This window comes from Thalia democratica, unplaced genomic scaffold (assembly GCF_965202585.1).
Source record: "Thalia democratica unplaced genomic scaffold, ktThaDemo2.hap1.1 HAP1_SCAFFOLD_1215, whole genome shotgun sequence".
Lineage (NCBI taxonomy): Eukaryota > Metazoa > Chordata > Thaliacea > Salpida > Salpidae > Thalia > Thalia democratica.
The window spans coordinates 17,440-34,680 of NW_028140114.1; the positions used below are offsets into that span (position 1 = coordinate 17,440).

The 17,241-nt window shown below is 27.0% G+C and overlaps 1 pseudogene; it reads right to left on the reverse strand.

The window, feature by feature from the left end:
• Window positions 1–183: 183 nt before the first annotated feature.
• On the reverse strand, window positions 184–10,007 carry LOC145848048 (solute carrier family 28 member 3-like; annotated as a pseudogene).
• Between the last annotated feature and the right edge of the window lie 7,234 nt (window positions 10,008–17,241).

Below are 17,241 nucleotides of genomic sequence, written 5' to 3' on the forward strand. Positions count from 1 at the left end.
TATGACATAAAATACTTACTAACTTTCTCATTGTGTTATTTAAAAACTAAAATCAGTGCTAAATGTTTTTCTTAAACTTGCAAATTTATGTCGATTATAAATGTGATGTACTAAACTAATCTAACCTGAAGAAAAAAGAGCTTGTTTAAAATATAAAAGTGATTAACAAATAGATTATAGTATTCAAAAGTACCTCAAAACAGTATTGAAGTAAGGGCTACAACACTCATACAAACGATCTTCGATAAACTTCCAATGAGTAACATTTTCAACTTGTAATAAGTTTTTGCAGTTTATAGGTCTTGGAACATATAGAAATCCTATAATTAGAGACATCATTTAAAGCTCAGATTTATTACTAGTTTACAAAAAAAAACGGCTTTTAAAGATTTTTCACAGTCAAACGACGTAGTTATTATACAAAAGTTCTTTTTTACGACGTATTACAAGTAAACTAATTATACTTTAGTGTAATCTAATAGAAAACTAAGATAAAAAATATATAACATATCAAACCGGCAATACAAGCATTTAAAATGCTTACAAATATTCCAGCTATGAAAGCTCGAAGAACATTTTTCGTAATAACTTCTTTACGTTTTGGAGCTAGAACACCTGTAAGGATTATTTTAGTTTAAAATACATGATTATAATTTGATATTATCAAACTGATATTATTAAACAAATATCTTTTAGTTTGATTAATAAACACCTTTGATTTTGATTAATCCGGCTTCAATCGATTTGCCGATTTTAAAAAATATAACTCAAGTTCTAAAGTAGTAAAGTCATACTAAGTATTAGTTAGAGATTTTAAACTTTTATAGTTTAAAGGATAACTTCCAAAATAAAGCCTAACAGGGTCGCGTTATTTAGAAAAACTGTACTCAATTAAAAATGATATGTAAACAATAAGTAAGAACTTCAAACTCAGTGTTAATGAGTGTTTAAGAATCATTAAAAAGCACATTATACACATATATTTCAGAAAGTTTTAATGCAATTTGATTTAAATAGGAGCTCTTTCAAGCTAAAAATAACTTCGCGATTCAGTTGTCAACTTCGTCCCGCAAGCCGTAAGTTGCCCACCGAAAGTGATCGAAAATTAACATTTACAACTGACTTAGTCCCGCAACCATGGTTCCAAGTGAACCGATGTTAGCAAAACCGCACAGCGCGTACGTCAGTATTGCTTCCGTTCTTTCGCCCACCCACAAAGCTCCCTGTCGTGCTGTTTACTTTAGGGAAAGTCCCTGAGTCGCGAGCTTTTGCCATGTCAGACAGCTCTTTGTAGGCGATGAACTCGTTGAGAAATATTTTTGTGCCAATCAACTCAGCTGCCTGTTGTAATGTATACAGAGCATAACAATGAAAACCTAACACAAAACGAACTTTTTATATTTATTTGTAGAGTAAATGAAAAAAAGTGTATGTAAACTCTAAAATACATACATAACAGACCTTTTTTTATCTTGTTTAAAGTGCTTTGCAATAATCAATAATTTACTTAATGGAATTAGAATTGTTTAACTGAATGAATCTTCACTTAGCCCGCTTGTAAGGGCTTTTAAATACTTCATTCAAAATCGGAAAAAAAAGTTGTTTAATGCAGCTAATTGCCACTATCAACTACTATTTGAAATAGAAATAGACACTCAAATGTACACTACATGAGTAAAGAAGTTACATTAAAAAAAAAAAAAAATTTAAAGTTAGTTTAACTTTGGTTAAGGCAAATTCGTGCAAAATTCTAACTTCGCTCGAAATTAACAATTAGTACAATGTTTCGCAATAGAAACTTAAAAAAAATGCTGTTCTAGTATTAGTTTGCTTGCAAAATACAAATGTAAGATGTATGTATATTCTATAATAATTTACTACAAAATCTAAAATTCAAAAAATCTCTAAAAGCTTTATTGTAGTTAACTCAATAAAATGTTGTTTTTGAAGACATCTTTTATAGAAATGAAGTTTAAGAAAAAGTGACAAAACTTGACTTTTTTATACCTCAAGAAACTAAGTTTAAACTCAATCTTACATTTATAATTTTCTTTTTAAGTAGATGATTTGACTAATAACAAACCTTAAAACAATCAACAGAATCGATTCCCATAAGAAATGTAATTGGATAGAGCAAATAAGAAGATATCAGCTGAAAAACAAAAAATAAAAGGTTAAAAAGAAATACAAAGTTCTGCTTTAACTAAATTAAAGCAATAAAAGGGTAAATCCTTTTTTTAAAGCCTCTAACACTTAACTTTTACTTAAAACAGGTACCTTTAGTTGGCACAGAGTTTATATTTTTAAATGAACTATATTTTTTTGTATAAAATTTTAGCAATCTAAAACAAAAAAAAAAAGTTTATGACTTGTTTTAATAGTAACCAAATATTTTTAAAGTTTTTTATTGTACTTGAGCTACTATTGTTTGAAAGTAAGACAACTAAAAATATTAATTTTTTTAAAATCAAATCTAGTTGCAACAATACTATAAATCAATGCTACTAACTTAAACCAATGTTGTAAAGGCTTATTATTTTATTTCATACCACATTACTTTTGTTCTGTTTTTGAAATCTTTATTTTGAATGGAAATAATTAACTTGTCAGTTTTATACTATTATTTATAATTTTTCATGTTCCAATACAACTCACAGCTATTTAATTTACTTATACAGTGTAAATATGGCTGAAAAAAGTTTAACTACTATAATAAAAAGAAAAGAATAAAAATGTTAATTCACTTGAAAACTTAGCTGTGGAAAACCAATAAGACTTCCAAACCAGCTGAGCATTGCGTTAATTGCAGCAACGATGCTAATAACTGCAATGACTGACGCTCCGATGCACAATACCAAAGGAATTGCAGTTTGTACACCGCTCATAGCTGCTGATATCACATTTAATTCCTTACCACTGGTGTCAAAAATTGATTAAATTGTCAGCTAATTAAAATAAGGTTAAGAGTGTTTAATACAATAGTAGTTTATTCTACATCTGGAATAAGTAAAACTTTCAAGGGTTTCACCAATAATCTATTAACTCTTGTTTATCAGTCATAAAAAATATTTTTTTTCTTAGTTTTTTTTATATAAGTTTATACACTTTTTACTATAAAAAACTTTAGTTCAAACTAACACAAAAATTACTTTCAGTATTTAACATAACTCAATTTTTTTATACCATTTACCGAGTTTTAAATTAAGAAAATAATCTACTAGTTATTTTAAACTACTTCTGAAGTGTCTTAACTTTAAATTTTTATTTCAAATAGCTGATAGCCTAAGTAAACATAAATTTTTGTTTACAAAAATTTTATTTTGTAGTTGAATATTAATTACATTAAACAAAAAAATACTTTTATGAGAAACCATTGGTTTGTAAAGATAAAATCAAAAACTTGTCATAAATAATTTTTTGTAGTTAAAATAACAAACATTAAACCTTATCTTTTTGCTCTTTATGTCTTTCCAGTGGGCGTATTTTGACTTTTTAGTTTCTGGAAACTGAAGTTTTGATAGAAACAAGCCACAGGGTGCCGCCATAATACACGCTGTTATCAAGTAGGGGGCTTCTATCTGGAATAAAAAAGTTTTACTGAAATATATTGATTATGGCACAAGTTACAGTTTGTTTACTAAACAAAAAAATTAGCTCAAAAAAATTGGGAAAGACCTAGTGTACGAAAAAACTTATCGGTTATTAAGTCGTACACCACGGATACAGTTTAATGCCCTGTTCAAGACGAGTAGTATTTTAAATCAGATTAAAAAAGTATAATAAAACATTTAAATATTCTATTTATGTTTAGAATTTTAAAGGGTTCCTGGAGAAAATACGTAGTATTAAAAAACTTATATATAATTTTTTTATTGAATAAAATTAAGTAAGTACGACATGATTATATTGTATCTGAATTTTTAAAATATTGAAAGAATATTTTATTTTCTCGAAAAAGTTTTACTTTTGTTGACTTTTACTATATTTTTGTTTAAAGCAGGGGTCGGTAGGCAGTTGGTGGTCGCGGGCCAAATTTCAAGTTTCCAAAGTCTTCGGGGGCCGCAGTTTTAGTTTTAGTGACATTTGAACAATCTTTTGGTTTTAGTTTTAGTCACCTTAGAGAAAAGTTTTACTTTTATTCACCTTATTATTTTAAATGACTTTTAGTTATACGTAGAATGCCTATTTAAATTAATATTTATTAGAATAGAATTTACATTGACTAATATACTAAAGTGTTAGTAAACTATGTACTTTCAAAAGCACTTAATAAGTTAAACTTAATACTTTTGTAATCTTACTTACAACCTAACTTTTTATAAAAACCAAACTTGAAAGACAATTTATGGGTTACTTTTTTACATTTGTAATATTATCAACCCTTTTTTCATATTTCTAAGAATATTTACTTCAAAATAAATTTTTGCGTGTTAAATAGTTTACATTCATTAAAAAATTTAGTAAATAGTTTACTTAATAAAATTAATATCTGTTTGTATTCCAGAAAGCTAAAAAAGTTCTTTAACATAATTAATTCTCGAATACTTTAATAAAATATCTTATTAGTAATTAGTCTTTTACATGGTTGCAACATAAAAAGCAAACATTTCTGAGTTGTATCAAACCAGCCTAAGTTTATAAAAAGTTGAAAAAGCTAATAAATAGTTGTTAATCAAGCTTAAATACCTAGTTAAAATATCATCATTACCAAAAAGTACAAAAGTGTAAGAAAACATGAAAAAATTACAATTAGTAAACTACACTACAGTCATAAAAACTATTCTGAGAATTAAAACATTTCTTTAAAGTTTTTGAAATAAAAGTTTCGCACACACCTGAGTTTTCAAGATTTTAAAATCGCCTGTTTGTGTAGCAACCCAGTTAAAATAAAGTTCACAACATAAAGCAATAACGAAGGTTATTAACAGTAAATAAATTACATGCCAACAAAATATATAAGTCAGCTGGAATGGACAATTAAGTTTCTTAAACAAACTTAACAAAAGTATAAAACTTTATTGAGTAATTAATTATTGCAATTCTTTATCTGCAATAAGAATATTTAAAAATAGTAAAACGTTAGTTAGGAGTTATTGCGAGAAACGATAAAAAAACAAACCACTAAAGTCAGCTCCAACAAAGCACAATATTATCTTCAGTAACTACAGAATGATCAGAAAAAAATTGTTAAGGCAAGTTATAAAGTAGAAAAATTTATTACTTAAAATGAGATACCGTTATAGTTGAAAACTTTTTTAAAGAATTTATGTTGGCGGTAATGAAAAACTTTTGCTTATTTCTTCAATGACAACAATAAGTCGTGTTTAGAAAATGCGTTAAGGTTATAAAGTCGCATAAATCAAATTAGGACTTCAATCAATCTGTTAACATGAGAGCACTGATAGAAAAACTATTGCTAATCTGAGAATTTTTATTAGAGATGTTTTTACTAACTTTGACATTTTAGTAGAATTTCTTGGTTTAGTTCCAACGCGAAGCACAACAATCGGTGTAATTTTACAAGTAAAGGTGCAATGTACCAATACAACGTTTTTGGAAGTACAATTCCTTCTTTTATTTTTAAAATAAAGTTTTAGAAAATGTCTTTAAAAATATATCAATATTAAAAAATACTGTTAAGGTACTTTAATATATTTTCTAATTTGATAAAAAAATATTTATTTGCTAAATTTTTTTGCGTCAAATCGAAATTTTATTACTTTACATGTAAAATTTGTTTGAAATTCCAGGTTTTTTTAAAAGTTTTGAAATTCAAGTTTTTTTCCAGTATTTTTAAGCATAAATTTTCAAATTCAAAGCTTTTCCGGGATTCAAGTCTTTTGGCGACACTGATTGTTCACATTTAAATGTACACAATAATATAAATAATATTTTGAATTATATCAACTGCAAGACTTAAAATTTAACATCTATTATAACTCAAACTAACACTGTGGATTGAGCAAAACATACATCATAAGTTTAATTTGCCACTCTTTCAAGCAAAAAAGCCAGCCTGAGTCAACAAAAACATTTCAGATATTTTTGTAGACAAAAAGCAATTCTAGCCAAAAACTTTAAAAAATGACTTAGTTGGCCTGAGATTTGAAGTCTTCAAATAGTTATAGTCTGAGTGTGTGGCAATGTTTAGTTGTTTATTTGCTTGAATTTGAACTATTTTGATTAACAATGTACACATTTAATAAATTTACCATCCCTAAATCTAGTTTATATCAAATAGGTAGCTCTAAAAACACAAAGGTACACAAAGCAATTGTGTGTCTAGATATGCAAGGCATAAAAATTAACTTAGTTTGACAAAAACAATGTTTGAAAAATGAAAATGTATACCTAACAAAAACTATATTAATTTATGTTATATATATTGTTTTAAAATATGTCTGTACAAATTTAGATATTACATGTAGAAACATCAATGTTAGAAAATTATGCATAAACTAAACTTAATGTAACTAAAGTATTTAATAAAAAGTGATTTAAAATATAAGCACCTTTTTAAATTCGGGTGCATAGAAATTAATTTTAAGTGCAAAGAAAACTTCTAAAAAATTAAAATGTGTCAAAACAAAAATCAAATAAACCTAATTTCTTATTACTATGTTATTTTAAATGTTTTTACACTAAAATATAACGTTTACAAATTAAAAATCTATAAAAGAAACTTAGGTATAAAAAATATTGGAAAAAAAATATCTTAACTATAAAGAAATGACACTTTAGTTAATTACTGTGCATTACTTTTGTACAAAATGGAAAACATTTGCATTTAGTTTATTTAATAAATAGGTTTTATATAACTAACTTATAAAATTCAAGCACTCTTTACACTCTTTTTCAAGATAGTTACTTGCTGTTGTAAAAAAGAAGTTATTATGAAACTGAGAAAAATATCCTGTTAGAATGTTAATCTGTCTTTTTCACATTTTTAAACTAAAGCTGTAATTTCTTCTAATTATTTTAAAATGTTATACACAGACTTAAAACCAAACTAATCAAAATAAATCGAATTAACGAAAAAAAATTAATTTGAAATATATTTTTGCTAGGCGGGCCACATTTACATGCTCGCGGGCCACAAAATTTTCTTTCGCGGGCCGCATTCTATTCAAAAAAATATCGTACTCGCGGGCCGCAGATTTACCCTTCGCGGGCCGCAATTGGCCCGCGGGCCGCAGTTTGCCGACCCCTGGTTTAAAGGTTATAAGTTAGACACTTTGACAAAGCTGTTTATGTATTTTGATTTTTGTAATCATATTTTTACTTACTCCGAATCCAAGTAACGCTCCTAAGACAGTTCCTGCAATCGATCCAAACCCGCAAACCATCATGGAAAATATTTCAGAACTTGTCAATTCGTTTATGAAAGGAAGAACCAGCAATGGAGACTCCGTCAGTCCAATAAAAATGTTTCCTGTTGTTTTGTACATTATTCAACATTGATTTTGTATTAATCTATTGTATTTTTTAATCAATAGCTAACGTTTGACGTTAATACAAGCTTGAACTTGCTTTAAAACTTTACAAAAATATAAACACGTGAAATAAGAAATAATTTGATCAAGAAAAAGCCTGAAATAGAAAGTTTTTAAAGCTAAAACGTAACTTAAATGCCGCAAATTAAATAATTCAAATCAAACCGGCTGCCACCATTGATTCTGTGGCAGATGTTTTCATAAGAACTTGCATGACCCTAGCTACGTGCATAATTATCCATTGCATCGCACCGTAATGATACAAAACCGAAATCACCGCGCTTAAGTATATCACTATTGGCAAGGCCTGTTGAAATGTAAATGTTTTTGTAAATTCAGCATTTTATAAATGTATTTTTTATGGTAAGATTTTTTAACGGAAAACTTTTTTAATATTTTTAATACTGCTAAAAAAGCATGTTACCTTTTCTACACGTTTATATACATTTTGGTAATGGGTTGCCAACAAACTCTTTTAGATAGTAATACTAAATAGTTTTTACGATAAATTAATAATATGTGTGTAATTTACTATGTTATTTTGTTTTCCTTAATAACAAAAAGTTCAAATGTTTTGGCAAACATGTCTTTTAGAAGTATACTTATAAAGTGCATACTACGAAGTTAAGCATATCTTAAAATGTTTTACAAGCATACATCTACTAAATTAACATTTTGGTCAACTCTTTCAAACATTACTTTTAATTTGTAATATTAGTAAGTTGTTTAAACGCAGTAAAAAGTTGAAATTTTCTTAACTTTGTTGTAATTCTTTTTTACAATATATATTTTATATTCATACTTTTTCTATAAGTTTTAAAATTATGTATATCAAGCATTTCTTTGTTAACCTTTACTTGACTTTAAAGATGGTCCTATACTATAAATAAACAAAACTTATGCGACTTTAAAACTTAAGAACTTCAATATTACACTTAAGTTACAATTTGAATTCTAATAAAACTGCGTATTTTATTTTACCTTGAAAGCAAAAAAGTGTTCTCTGAAACCGTCTCCAAACAAGAAAGCGGCTCCGTGATCAACAAAATTAATAAAAGTTGTCACTAATTCACCAAGCCAACTAAACGCTTGAAACCCGAAATCGGTTCGTAGTATCAACAAACCGAAACTTATTTGGAGCAAGCTGCCAAACACAACTGTTCTCCAGTTTACCTACAAGTTTTTTTTGCAATTTTGTTTCGAACCAAAACTCGAATATGTAATATTTTATTTAGTTTTTTAATATGTATAGAAAATGTTTTTGAAAATTTATTTACTACAAAAAGTTGTAAAATAAAGCTGTATGTACTCTTTAGTTTGAAATTATACCAGCAATAAACATTTTACCATGAAAAAAAAGTTCTAAAACTTTGTTGCATATATGATAAAAGAGACATTATCCCTAGAAGTCATAGTTTCTTAATTCGCAAAATAAAAACGTTTTTATATTGATAACTTTTATCTTACCTTTGAAGGATATTTCGAAGTAATGAAGAAAATAAACAGTATGAAAAAGTATCCAATAAGTGAAATGATACTTTTAGGTCTACTAGATGTATCCTTAATGATCCAACAGACAAAAGCGAATAATATGATAAAAATCAAAACCAACAATACCCTGTTGTACAGTAAAAATTAATCTAGATTTTTACAAAATTCATGTTTAGTAAAGTTTTAACTTAAAGTTATAAAAATCTAAAGGGATAACTTTCAACTATTTGAAATAAAACTATATTCTTAGATTTTAAACTTAATACCACATATTGTGAATTTAGTTCTAAACTCACCGTTTTTGGTATTTTTTATAAGCTTTTTTTAGCGTTTCAGAAACAGGCTTGAGCAAGGCACCACTTTTTTTCTCATAATATTTTCCAAAAAATTTATTAACAACTTTTCCTGACACTAAAGTCAAAATTACAAGCAGCGGAATCGCTTTAGAAAAGCTTGTAAGGGAAGCTAATGACCAATAAACCCAGGAACCTATAAAAAAAAGTATTTTACACAAAATACTACTTATCAAAAAAACTGTTTTACTTACCTATAAATAAAAAAGCCTTCATTATCTTTCCCAATAGTTTTTTGTTTTTTGTTATTGCACTTTTTAGTACGTTTAAAGGATGTACAATTCGTCTGAATGAAAATTAAATTTGATATTTTAAAAATATGAAAAAATTGCGTATTTTCATTAAGGCTTTTAACATACGTTGCCTGCCATTTTTATTTATCTTTGCATTTACTATTTACATTTAGTATTAAATAACTTTTTGTCATTGAGTTAAATAAAATTAAAAAAAATTTTTTCTAAACAATAAAACCATACTTTATGCAATCTAATTCATCAATGTCTAGGTCTTCCAGTTCCGACTCATCAAACTGACTAAACTTGTCATCTATTTTATTCAAATCATTTTTTGCTTTATCTTTGTTTTCTTTGTTTTGAAATTTTTCTTTAGGCTCTAAAATTTTGCTTAGTTCTTCAATTTCTTCCAACTCAACCGAGAGCACTTCATCTTTCTGTTTTTTATGAAATAAACTTTTTTTAAAGTTTGAAAAAGTTTAGTATGGAAGTTTGAGCAAACACTATATTTTATTTAATTATTGAGATCTACAGTTTAAGTTGAAAAAAAAAACAGGAAACTGCTTATGCTATTGCTTTGTTTCTAGTAACTTAAAACTTTGATTACTAATTAATATCATTTGAATCAATATATGAGTTTCAAAAGTTTATTAATTACTGTTATGATACAAATATTTTATTGAAAAGTGTTTAAGAATGTTTTTTTTTGAATATTTTCTAAAATTTAAACAAATTGTGCTCACGGCTCTATAAATTATGGATCTAAAAACTATAAAGAAGATAATAAGATATAAATTGTTTACAGAGTTATTTCAACTTAATATTTACAAATATTATAAGTATTTTTAGTTATAGAATAATGTTTTAGTTTGAATTTACATTTTAAATAAAAAAAACTTTTCTAAAACTTATTCTTTTTTTAAGTTTAAAGTTTTGCAAAGGCTTGATAAAATTTATCCTGATTGTTTTATACTTTATGACATAACTTTAGTAAAAAATAAAAATAAATTAATAAAAGTGTAAAACTTACGGTAGTAGTAAGATATTTCAATCTAAATTAAAAATTGTGAACATTGATCGTTAAAAAGCTGAAAGAGACTACTTGTATATTTCAACGACGTTAAATGTAATTACAACTTAAAACTAGTTTTGAATTTTTTTTTTTTTCAACTTGTTAAAACATTATTTTTCTCTAATGTATATAGTTTTTCAGTACTTGGTTTCCCTACCTAACCTAAACAAAGCATTTTAAAGACATTTACATACACGTTAAATATGTGTAAACCTTATAAAAGTCTTATTTTTATGTTCTCATAACTAATTAATTTTTGTAAAGGTTTGACATACTTCTACATAAAAACTTTTCCCATCTTGTAGTTTTCCAACTTTTCGAAATTTTTTAGTATCCATAACGTTAGATATTCTATACTTTTTCAACTTTCAAAGCTGTTTAATTAACTAAAATCGTTAAGAAATGAAATAGTTTTAGATCCATAGATAAAACAAAAAAAGTTAAAGAGTAAATTAATCTGACATGCTTAATATGGATTTATTTGCATTTCCATGGCAGTTTTCGAACTTTTCAAAATAGCTCTCATTTTACTAAAGTTTCTTTTATCATACTTCTAAGTAGTTTTATTGAAAATTTTTAAATTAGCTTATTTTCTAAAGTAGTATTTCTACACTAACTAAAACTGTTTTTAGTAAGAAAAAAAAAACTTTTAACACTTTTAGCAAATTATTATATCTTAAAGTAAATTTTCGAGTCTTGTAGCTTAAACTTTCTAAAGATTATCTTAGATTCTTTGTTATATATATATAAATTTTTGTGTTGCTTATTATTGTAAAAAATAGTAAGTTCATAAAGGTTTTTAGTAATATAAAAACAGACAACAGTTTTGCATTGTATTAACACAAATTTGTTAATACAAACTACAAATAAAAGCATAAGTTTAGTTTCTTAATAACCATTGTTATGAATTGTTAGAACACTGAGTAATTTCAATAGAGTAAAACAATATAAGAATATTTTTGTAAATCTTCAAAGTACTGTTGTTTAATTAGATCTTTTTGAGCTTAGTCTTACAAAGAAAGTAAGAATGAACTGCAAAAATAATAAGTCAAGTTTTAAATAGTAAGTTTATTATATCTTTAGAAAAAGTCCAATATAATATAACACATAACCAATATGCCATTAAATTTTATAACTGCTTAGAGGCGTGTATAAGCTTTTTTCTGCTGGGTTGCACAATTTTTTGTTTAACACTAGAATATATTTCTTTACGCTTTTAATAATGTTACACTTTATAAAATAACATAAATGTCTACTACATAACTGTCTAATCTAAACTTTCTCAAATCCTCAAAAGTTTAAAGCTTAAAATAGTTTGAAAACGCCAGTTTGACAGAATGGAAATGCTAAATAAGTAATTCAGTTCTTTAATTTCTAGTAAAATTTTAAATGTAAATCTAATTCCTGTTTTTGTTGACAATGTTAAAATTTTGCCTTATATTGTGAAGCTAAAATGTATTAGGAAATATTTTATACATAAAAAAATAAAAACGGAGTACTGATCAAAATTAGTAATTAACTTGTATTAAGGATAGAAAAATATATTCAATGATATGTTAATAAACCACTTAGTAAAACAGTTCCAGTTATAATAGATTATCAAAATATAAAATTATAAAAAAGATTTTTTAAATAAACTAGTAGAAGACGTAAACAGTTGTTTTAAAACTTCATGAAAAACCATAAATTGTAAAGCTACGGTTTTTCTAATGAGGTAAATATAAAAACACTATTCGATTTGGTCAAAAGTTTCAAAACTACAAAATGAAATTCTTCGAGGTCTAAAATACTTCAAAGTTTTTTTTTTTAACACTTTTGATTAACTAATTTTAAATGAAAAGTTTCCTTTTACAAATGTGCTCCATCGTAGTTATGATTTTTTTTTATGGTATATAATTTTTTTCCAAAAAAAAAGCACTTACAAAACTACTTAAGTTTTCTCGTAGTTCTTAGAAAAATAAAAAATGAATATAACTTGGTATCGAAAAGTTAACAAATAGATATGACTTTTTAGCAAACTATTTTAAAAGAAAACCATATCCAATTGTTTTTTCTTTACGTTTATTCAATTTTTTCAGGTGTCGAAGCATGTTTACATTCTTGTTTACATATTCTTGTTTACATTACATCAAATATAAACATTTTTAGATTGTTCATCGTTTCAACTTTCCGAACACATGCGTAATGTTATATTAAGTTTAGTTCAATAACATTAACTAAACTTAAAACTATGCATGATAATTAATAAAAGTATAGTAATTATATTTTACAACCTGGATATATATATTTTTTTGTTTATTTTAAATTTTAAAAAACGACCTTGGACAAAGCTAATTCTGTCAAAAACTAATTTATCGCAATTAATACGCTGTTGAGTTGGTCTACACTAGCTACATAGACTGGGTGGGTGTCACTTTTGCACGAGCGTCACTTTTGCACGAGCGTCACTTTTGCACGAGGGGACACTTTTGCACGAGCGTCACTTTTGCACGAAGGGTCACTTTTGCACGAGGGGACACTTTTGCACGACGACTCTTTTGCACGAGCGTCACTTTAGCACGAGGTGACACTTTTGCACGGCGTCACTTTTGCACGGCGTCACTTTTGCACGGAGGGTTACTTTTGCACGAGGGGACACTTTTGCACGGCGACTCTTTTGCACGAGCGTCACTTTAGCACGAGGTGACACTTTTGCACGGAGGGTCACTTTTGCACGAGGGGACACTTTTGCACGGCGACACTTTTGCACGGAGGGTCACTTTTGCACGAGGGGACACTTTTGCACGGCGTCACTTTTGCACGCAGGGTCATTTTTGCACGGCGACATTTTTTCACGGTAGCATTTTTGCATAACGATACTTTTGCACAACGTCACATTTTTACGATGAAATTTTTGCAAAGCGACATTTTGGCACGATGACTTTTTCGCATGGAACATCAATTTTGCATTTTGGTAGAATGTTTTTTAGCTAGTACTAAATTTTTAATATAAAAAGAAACTGAAAACTAAAATTCTATAACACATTTATATTAAAGGCAAAAAATGAAAGATTAAAAATAATAAACTGTAAAAGTTAATGTTAGAAACAAACTAAAGAAAGATAAATGAAATTATTTATAAATGAATCATACCAGGAACAAAAAATTTAATCTATTTAGAAACAGGATAAAAAACTTTAAGTGTAAGTAAATTGTTTTAGTTTATTTTGAACTTTAATATATTATTGATTAACTATGTCTTTTTTTATATTTTACTATACGGTTACAAGTTTATTGTCAATATGATTGACCTAGGCATCAAAACCTAGACCACTTAAACTGAAGACACATAAAAAAAATTGACACAAGTAGTTTATTTATTAAAACAAAGGTAAAAACATAATTTGATATAAAATTCATACGTTAACATATAAATCAAACTTTTAACCACAAACTTATACTTATTTCGACTTTGATATAGAACGATCAACGTCAAATATTTGAATGCATTAACTAACAACAAAAGTACAAACCTAACGCTTCAAGGACATTAACAATAGACTGGCCAGATGAATAATCATTAAATCTATTGAAAAAAGACTTATTATTAATAGAGTAGAGGTGCTGCTAATTAAATTGAACTATAAACTAACCTAAACATTAAACTTAAATTAACGGTTGATAAAAGTTACTTATTAATATTACAAACACAAACATAATTCTGATTAAATATTTTAACTTTAATCGGAATTCTTTAAAATTCTTGCAAGAAACTAATTCATTTGTGAGTTTGTTCCATACTTCAACTGATAGATAAAAAAAAGAATTCTGCCAAGCCGCATTATTGAAATGTTGCAGCGGTTAAAGACTAATATGGTATATTTTCTATGAACATAAGTTTAAACTTCCAAATGTTACTATCTCATTGGCTTATCATGATCATGCAACATTGTAGAAATGAAATAATCCTAGTTTAAATCATGAAAAATGCGCTATGTTATTAATATTTTTATTCTCACACCGAGCAAATAAAAAAACTAAAAAATAAACATCAAGTAAAATTTGAAATACCTTTACACTTCATAAATTACCTAATTTTAATTTTAACTTAACAATTGTTTAAAATTTAAGTAAATTTAAAATGTTTGTTTAACAACTATATAATGCTAATTGAAAGGTTAATCAGATTTTACTTGATGTTTATATTTCAGTTTATTTTTTAATTTAGCGCGATAATAAAAAGAGCATTAAAAAAAAGAGCGCATTTTTAATGACTTAGACTTGGATTATTTCATTTCTATTAAGTTTATGTTTCTGTTTAAAAATTAACGAGATTCAGACCATTTTTATTTAGAGTATTCAAAATTGTTTTTATTTAGAATTAGAAATTTTAGTTTATTTTAGTTAATCATCTAGTTTATTTTAATTAAGATAATAAATATGAATTGATGAATTGGGGTACGTAATTATATTGTTCTCCCGTAAAACTTCAAATAAAAACCTTTTTTCAAGAACTTTGTTTAAGCACTGACGAGTTCTTTAACCGAAACTTAGTTTGTAAAATAAATTTTTGCAGAATAAATTCATAAAAACTTTACATTAAAATTTCATTAAAAAACTACCACGTTTTGTTCATTCAAAACAACTTGCGTTTAAAAGCGAATATTATTTAAGTTGACGAATTTAAATATTCTATTTAAATTTTTATTTGAAAAACAAAAATTAGAAGCGTGCAAAAGTGAAGTTCCGTTCAAAACTGACTGATTGTTTAAAATTTTCGCAGATCATAAGTATATCCGTGAAAATATAACGCCGTGCAAAAGTGACGCTAAGCAAAATTTTTGCCATACAAATGTAACGTTGTGCAAAAGTTTTGACGTGTAAAAATGTCGCCGTGTAAAAGTGACGCTGTGCAAAAAATAACCCTGCGTGCAAAAGTGACGCAATGCAAAAGTGACGCCGTGCAAAAGTGTCACCTCGTGCTAAAGTGACGCTCGTGCAAAAGAGTCGCCGTGCAAAAGTGTCCCCTCGTGCAAAAGTAACCCTCCGTGCAAAAGTGACGCCGTGCAAAAGTGTCACCTCGTGCTAAAGTGACGCTCGTGCAAAAGAGTCGCCGTGCAAAAGTGTCCCCTCGTGCAAAAGTGACCCTGCGTGCAAAAGTGACGCCGTGCAAAAGTGTCCCCTCGTGATAAAGTGTCGCTCGTGCAAAAGAGTCGCCGTGCAAAAGTGTCCCCTCGTGCAAAAGTGACCCTTCGTGCAAAAGTGACGCTCGTGCAAAAGTGTCCCTTCGTGCAAAAGTGTCTTCGTGCAAAAGTGACGCTCGTGCAAAAGTGACCCGTTCCCACATAGACTAGTTTAAGCTTAGCGAGTATAAATATGCATATTCCAAACAGTTGTATTGGTTTTATCGAGTTAAGTCTTTAGCTTTACTGATGAGTATATGAGGTTATATACCTCACATATAAAACGGTCGTATAAACCTATAGTTTTTATATAATCAGAATAAAAAGTATAAATATATAATTTATTGGAAAAGTACAACTTTAAAAATACTGTTACATATGTTTCATAAAGCTAAACGCTTTAATCATCAGCCAGTTCAATTTAAAACAAAAAACACTTTACTAATCATAGATGCAAAAATTATACAAAAATAAAACTATGATGTAATATTGTGCATTACAAGAATTCAGTACATACAAAAATCGATCTTCCATCTAACTAATTAAACAACTGTTCATCTGTACATGATCTTATGCAGATCGATTTTTGTACTGAATTTTGTAATGCACAATATTACGTCATAATGTTTTTTGTTTTTTTGTGTAACTTTTGCATCTTTTTGATGAGTGAAAAATTTTGTCTAAGGGTTTAATGACCATACCCACAATTTACAAATTTTTGTGATTTTCAAAGCTTTATTTTGTTACGTGAAAAGTTTGAATAAACCTGTAACAATATGCTGTAATAAAAAACTGTTAAAACTACATGTCGAAGTAACTAATGGCCCGATCGAAAAACTTTTTTTAGTTTTTATGTATTTAAAAATAATAAAACGTATTTAACTATTTAAGTATACGTAAGTGCTGAAAACCTATAAAACTTACACGCTGGTTATAAAGTTACAAAATGCAATATTTAAATAAACAATGTAACATTTAAAAGTAGATATTAAGCTTACTTATGTGATATAAGTTAAGTTTATAATAAAAAAGAACTAAACATAGAATATTAAAAAATATTGTAAGATAGTATACTTTTATCATTTAGAATCATACTTTTACTGTGTGTATCTAGTGCCTTTTGCAATCGTTTTCCTTAAAAAACTTGAGTATGATTTCTCTTGATAATGAATAGTAAGGATCTGAACAAAAAGTTTTAATATAGTTTTTAGTACTATTTGTTTGAAAAAAACCGTTTCATTATATATATTTTAAATTAAATAGCTGATTAGTTAAAATATATACCTTAGTATGTATTGAATAAACTATTTTTACAAAAAAACTTTAACTTATTTTTATTTATTGACTTTTAGTTTAAAATTAATGTACGGTTAACTATAAAATTACTCTTTTTTAAGAATAACTTTAGAGTAGCGTTAATTAGTTATTTTATAAATG